Source organism: Otolemur garnettii, unplaced genomic scaffold (genome assembly GCF_000181295.1).
Source record: "Otolemur garnettii isolate 467f Iridium unplaced genomic scaffold, OtoGar3 scaffold00001, whole genome shotgun sequence".
NCBI lineage: Eukaryota > Metazoa > Chordata > Mammalia > Primates > Galagidae > Otolemur > Otolemur garnettii.
This window is the reverse complement of record NW_003852396.1, coordinates 73,476,871-73,483,791: the sequence shown is the minus strand read 5'-3', so window position 1 is coordinate 73,483,791 and position 6,921 is coordinate 73,476,871.

Sequence of the window (6,921 nt, the reverse complement as noted above, 5' to 3'; positions counted from 1 at the left end):
GTTTTAAAACAATAACTGAGAAAATGACATGAAGGCTGTGTTGACCAGTTTGATGGAAGTATTTCGGATTGCATGTGAAAACCCCATACTGTACCCTAGAAGTGCATTAATGTACATAGTTACCATTCAATAAAAAAAAAAAGAAAAAAAAACTTAAAAATACAACTGAGATTAAGAACTCAATTATTGGATTTAACAATAGATTAGAAATAGAGAATTAAGTAAGTGAGGTGAAGGCTATGTTAACTAGTTTGATGTAAGCACTCCAAATTATTTATAAAATCATCACATTGTACCCCAAAAATGCATTAATGTATACAGTTATGAATTAATAAAAAAATTAAAATACCATGAAATGTTTTTTTAAAAGAGTAGAAAAAAATATTCAACTCAATATAAAGAGGAGCACTGTAAATGCAGAAAATAGTAGAAAAGAGAGATAAAGGATGCAGTGCAAAGAGCAAAACACTAACATACATTTAATTAATTACAATTCTAGAAAGAGAAAACAAAGGAAACACCTAAAGAAATACATGTAAAGGTTTTCTAAAATTGGTGAAAGATGGGGTGGCACCTGTAACTCAAGCGGCTAAGGCACCAGCCACATACACCAGAGGTGGTGGGTTCGAATCTGGCCGGGGCCTGCCAAACAACAACAACTACAACCAAAAAATAGCCGGGCTTGTGGTGGGTGCCTGTAGTCCCACCTACTTGAGAGGCTGAGGCAAGAGAATCGCTGAAGCCCAGGAGTTTGAGACTGCTGTGAGCTGTGAGCTGTGAGCTGTGAGCTGTGACGTCACTGTACTCTACCCAGGGCTATAGCTTGAGGCTCTGTCTCAAAAAAATAAATAAATAAACTAGGTGAAAGATACTAAGCTGTAAAATCATGGGGTGTTAAATTTCATGAGGAATAAATCTTTTAAAGAAAAAAATTTAAAAGGATTCATGAGGAATAAATTTTTAAAAGAATAATGATTTAATAAAGATTCAGAGAAAATATATAGCATAAAACAGCAAAAGACAAAAAGAAAATATTAAGGACATACCACATTCAAGAAAATAACAAGACTGACAATTTCTTAAAAGAAGTGATGGGGGAAGCAGAGCAAGATGGCGGAGGGGATGCATTGCTGGGTCAACTCTTCTCATGGTTCCAGGTGAGAGTTTGGGGCTGGATCTTTCCCTGTGTGGAGTGCTGGCACAGACAAGTAATGTAGGGTGTGCAGCAAAGAGGTGAATTGCTGGATTGGAAGCGTAACCCAGAACCACGGTATCTGCCAGAAAAAACTCAGTGCCACAGCTGAAGCCGCGCCAGTAGGCCACAGCCAGCAGCCTGAGGTGGCAGAAACCAATCCCTCCTCCACGAAGGACTTCTATACCCAATTTGTGGGGAGTTTGGGTGCTTTGTAAAGAGTGTAGTGAGGCGTGGACTCCCAAGTGGAATTTGGTAACCAGAAAGGGGAGCCGTTAGGACATGGTTTGGAGCATCAGGGGTCCACACAACCAGACAGAAATATGAGGGGAAAAGATTCCACTTAGGGACAGATTCATTTTGTAATTTTAGAAGTCTTTGTGGCGCTGCACTGAAGCAGCAAGCAACAGGGGCAATCAACCCCTTTCCTACAGACTCCGAAAAGTCTTTTGTGTGAGGCACTTAATCCGCAGGAATCAGAGGTAACCAGCCCCTTCCTCACAGAAACAGACTGAAAACTCTGTGACATGGCGCTGAAGCGGCTGGCACAAGCAGCAAGCCCTTTTCCCATGGAAGAAAATAATTTCCAGTTTGAGGGGAAACTAGGAGTTGAGTGGAAAAACTGGTGAAGCATGGACTCCTGTGCCGAGTTAGGAGACAGATAGGCGTGCTGCCTGGAAAAGGACAGCCGAGGCTGGGCAGCCAGCCAGGAACCAGACATATTGTAAAACTTCAAAAATGGGGTCTCCATAGTACCTCTTCCAGGAGCGTGGAGAGCTCAATCTCACCTGTAGCCAGTCATCCTGCATCTGAAGCTGGTTCAGGACATCCCACACTTTTTTTTTTTTTTTTTTTTTTTTTTTTTTGAGACAGAGCCTCAAGCTGTCCCCCTGGGTAGAGTGTCGTGGCATTACAGCTCACAGCAACCTCCAACTCCTGGGCTCAAGCGAGTCTCCTGCCTCCGCCTCCCAAGTAGCTGGGACTACAGGCACCCGCCACAACGCCCGGCTATTTTTTGGTTGCAGCCATCATTGTTGTTTGGCGGGTCCAGGCTGGGGATTCGAACCCGCCACCTTAGGTGTACGTGGCTGGCACCTTAGCCGGTTGAGCTATAGGCGCCGAGCCGGACATCCCACACTTTACGAGAACTGTTGTAGGGGAAATTTGTGCAACCTACAACCTGCTAGCCAAGATTCCTTTTTGTTGTTGTTGTTTTCTTTTTTTCTCTCTCTCTCTTTTTTGTTTTAGCCTGGGAACCACTCACAGCACCACTTGCTGTCTAGAAAGTATATTGCAACATAAATATATTCCCACTGAAGTTGAACCCCACTTCATACATAAAGTGTTATGTTTGTATATATTCATAAGAATAATATTTTTCTTGATGGTGCCCCATTTTTTTCTTTTCTTTATCCTTCTTTTGCAGGCATTAGTGTTAAGTCTTTTTATTATTTTTTTGTTTTTTTTTATTATTAATACTATTCTTCCTTTTTTCTTCTCTCTTCCTCTCCTTCTTTTCTTATGGTTGCAGAGAGTGCTTACATCAGACTTGCTCTTGTTTTTGTTTTTGTTTTTGTCTTTTTATTATTTTATGATCACCACTTTTGTGGGTTTTTTTTTATTTTTGTTTGTTTGTTTCTGTTTTGTTTTGGTTTTTGTCTGTTTGTTTACTTGTTTCTGATTGTCTGTGCATCTGTGTGCTTGTGCATCTGGTAACATTTTTGTCAGTTTATTTGTTTGCTTGGTTTCAGTGTGTTTTGTACTTTGCTAAATCCTGGGGTTGGCTATTTTCCCTAATTCCAATTTCCACATTCAATAAGAATATGGAGGAACAGGGGAGGAAGGCTGACTGGAGCTAGTTTTCAACATAAACTCCAGTTCAGGGGGAGAGATAACTGCCAAAAAGAACCAAACGAAGCTGAAGGAGGAGAGCTGAGCTGAGAGAAGAGTTAGACAAACGCACGTCTTCTCCACCGAGGCAAGCCACAGCTTCAAGAAAACAAATTCCAGGTTTAGATTGAGCCTAGGTGGAATATTCTCCAGCTGCCATTGAGTGCCTGAGGCAGACAGGCTGCAGCTCCCTCTGCTGGCTGGCAATAAAGAATGGTGACCAAGTGGAGGTGGCATTGACTTTACTTGGACTCTGGCAGGCACAAAACCCTGACACACTCACTTATTGGACAGGACTGGGCCACAGAGTCAAGGTTAACAGAGAGTGGTGGTGGGGTTACCAGAGACTGAGGTTACCAGAGTCCAGCAGTGAAGGGTGAGCAAAGAGACATCAGCCTCCTTGCTCCAAATTGTCTACTGAATGGGCCTTTCTGACTCCATAGAGCATCAGAGTGAGCCGCATTTGAGCTACCAGTAGATTCCCACTATCTAGTTGCTGGAGACCTTGTGAGCTTTGCAGCTAACAAGTAGGTACTGATCAGGTCAATAGGTTTGGATCTCTTGAACTGGGCAAATTAACTGGTGGTTGAGGGAGAATCTCTGGTGCTCTCTGGATTTTCTTAGGCCTAAATTGACTTCAGGTGGAACATTCTCCAGCTGTCATTGAGTGCCTGAGATACGTAGGCTTCAGCTCCCTTTGCTGGCTGGTGACAAAGAACAGTAACTGAATGGAGGTGGCATTGACTCTACTTTGACTCTGGAAGACACAAAGCCCTGCCACACTCAAATATTTGACACCTGGGTCACAGCGCTGTGGGGTCTCCAGTGATTGGGTGTGACAAAGGTGCAAGGTAGGGAAGGAGGCATCAACCTTCCTAGATTAATTTATTTGCTGGGTAGGTCCTTCTGACCCTCCCAGAGCACCAGAGCGAGTCATATCTGAGCTGCCAGAAGATCTCTGCTGTATAGTTGCCAGAGTCTTTTTGAACTCCCCCACTTGAGACTAGTGCTTACTGGGATACTTGACTTAGATCTCTTAAACTGGGCCAATCACCCAAGAACTATCCAAGGTGGTACCCAGCTGTGGTTTTCCTTTCCCAACCTTTGCCTGTGAGGGGCAGGGCAATTTAATTGCTGATATTTCTCCACAGCTGAGACTTTAACTGAGAGTAATTGAGTTTCCAAGGTAGAACAGAGACCAGCTGAAAACAAGATAGAGACACTCAGCCCCACCACACCAAGAAGGCCCCCAGGCTCTCAGACCATAGCACTATACACATCCTTGGCAAAGCTCTAGCAGAAAAGGTATAGACACTAGTCCCAGCCTTTGTCCAAAAGGGCTAGTAAAATACTACTCCCAGAGCCCCCAACCCAACTTCCTCTTACCTGCTCACCTAGCCAAATGGAGTAAATTCAGCATGGAGCGGAATCAGCCAAAATACTCTGGTAATATGAATAACCAGAGTAGATCACCCCCTCCCAAGGAAGGATGTGGCAGATGCATCTGAAGATCTCACCCATAAACAGATGGCTGAGATGTCAGAAATCAAGTTTGGAATTTGGATAGCAAGTAAGATTAACAGAATGGAAGAAAGGAAAGAGCTAGGACTTCAAGAAATTATTCAAAAGATGTCTCAAGAAATTATTCAAAATATGTCTCAAGAATTCAACAATTTCAAAGCTAAAATGATCAAAGATTGTGAAACATTGAGGCAAGAGTTTCTAGCCCTCAAAGATCTGAAAAGTACGGTATAATCCCTCCGTAACAGAGTGGAACAGGCAGAAGAAAGTATCTCTGACAATGAAGACAAAGCTGTTGAATAAGCCCAAGAGCTCAAAGATAAAAAGAAATGGAAAGCAAAAATGGATTTTTCTCTCAGAGAGCTCTGGGATAATTCAAAGAAAACTAATATTTGCCTTATAGGAATCCCTGAAGGCGACAAAGTTGCTTCACAAAACACAGAGGCTCTTCTTCATGAAATTATGAAAGAGAACTTTCCAGACATGCCAAGAGATTCTGAAATTCAGATAGCAGATAGTTTCAGAACCCCAGCATGACTCAACCCAAACAAGACATCCCCCAAGCACATCATAATTAACTTCACTAAAGTTAATATGAAAGAGAAAATTCTGAAAGCAGTCAGATGCAAGAAAACCATAACCTACAAGGGGAAGAGTATTAGAATGACTGCAGATCTCCGTGCTGAAACCTTTCAGGCTAGAAGAGGATGGTCAGCAACTTTTAATCTCCTAAAACAGAATAACTTCCAACCCAGGATCCTGTATCCAGCTAAACTGAGCTTCATCTATGATGGAGAAATTAAATACTTTAACAACATTCACATGTTGAAGAAACTTGCCATAACTAAACCAGCTCTCCAGGAAATTCTCAAACCTATCCTCCCAAAATTAAACTCACCCAGAAATTTTTGATCAAATTCCAACTTCCACAATGGCAAAAGGATTAAAAATGTCTACTGGACTTTCGAACAACTCAAGGCCCAATATTTCATGAGGCTTATCAATAATTAAAATCAATGTGAATGGCTTAAATTGTCCATTAAAGAGGCATAAATTGGCTGATTGGATACCGAAACTCAGACACCTGTTGTATTCAAGAATCTCATCTTACTTCAAAAGATAAATATAGACTCAGAGTGAAGGGATGATCATCTATATTCCAGGCTAATGGAAAGCAGAAAAAAGCTGGTGCTGCAATTTTACTCACAGATACATTAGGGTTTAAACCAACAAAACTAAGCAAGGATAAGGATGGCCATTTTATATTTGTTAAGGGTGATAATACGATGAGATCTCAATTATCAATATCTCTGCACCCAACCAGAATGCACCACAATTTATAAGAGATATTCTAACAGGCATGAGCAACTTGATCTCCCCCAGCTCCATCATAGTTGGAGATTTTAACACTCCTTTGGCAGTGTTGGATATATCCTCCAATAAGAAGCTTAGCAAAGAAATTTTAGATTTAAATTTAACTATTCAACTTTTGGACCTAACAGACATCTATGGAACATTTTATCTTAACAAAACTGAATACACATTTTACTCATCACTCCATAGAACATACTCAAAAATCGATCACATCTTAGGTCATAAGTCTAACCTCAGTAAATTTAAAAGAATAGAAATTATTCCATGTATCTTCTCAGACCATCATGGAATAAAAGTTGAACTCAGTAACAACAGGAATCTGCAGACTCATACAAAAATATGGAAGCTAAATAGCCTTATGCTGAATGATAGGTCAGTCAAAGATGAGATCAAGAAGGAAATTACCAAATTTTTAGAACACAATGGTAATGAAGACATGAGTTATCAGAACCTCTGTGATACTGCAAAAGCAGTCTTAAGAGGGAAATTTATAGCACTGCAAGCCTTCCTCAAGAAAACAGAAAGAGAGGAAGTTAAAAACCTAATGGGACATCTCAAGCACCTAGAAAAAGAAGAACACTCCAATCCCAAACCCAGCAGAAGAAAAGAAATAACTAAAATTAGAGCAGAATTAAATGTAATTGAAAACAAAAGGATTACAAAACAGATCAATAAATCAAAAAGTTGGTTTTTTGACAAGGTCAATAAAATAGATAAACCTTTGGCCAACCTAATCAAGAAAAAAGAGTAAAATCTCTAATCTCAACAATCAGAAATGGTAAAGATGAAATAACAACAGACCCCTCAGAAATTAAAAAAATCTTTAACAAATATTACCAGAAACTTTATATTCTCAGAGATATGAAAATCTGAAGGAAATTGACCAATACTTGGAAGCACGCCACCTCCCAAAACTTAGCCAGAATGAAGTGGAAATGTTGAAC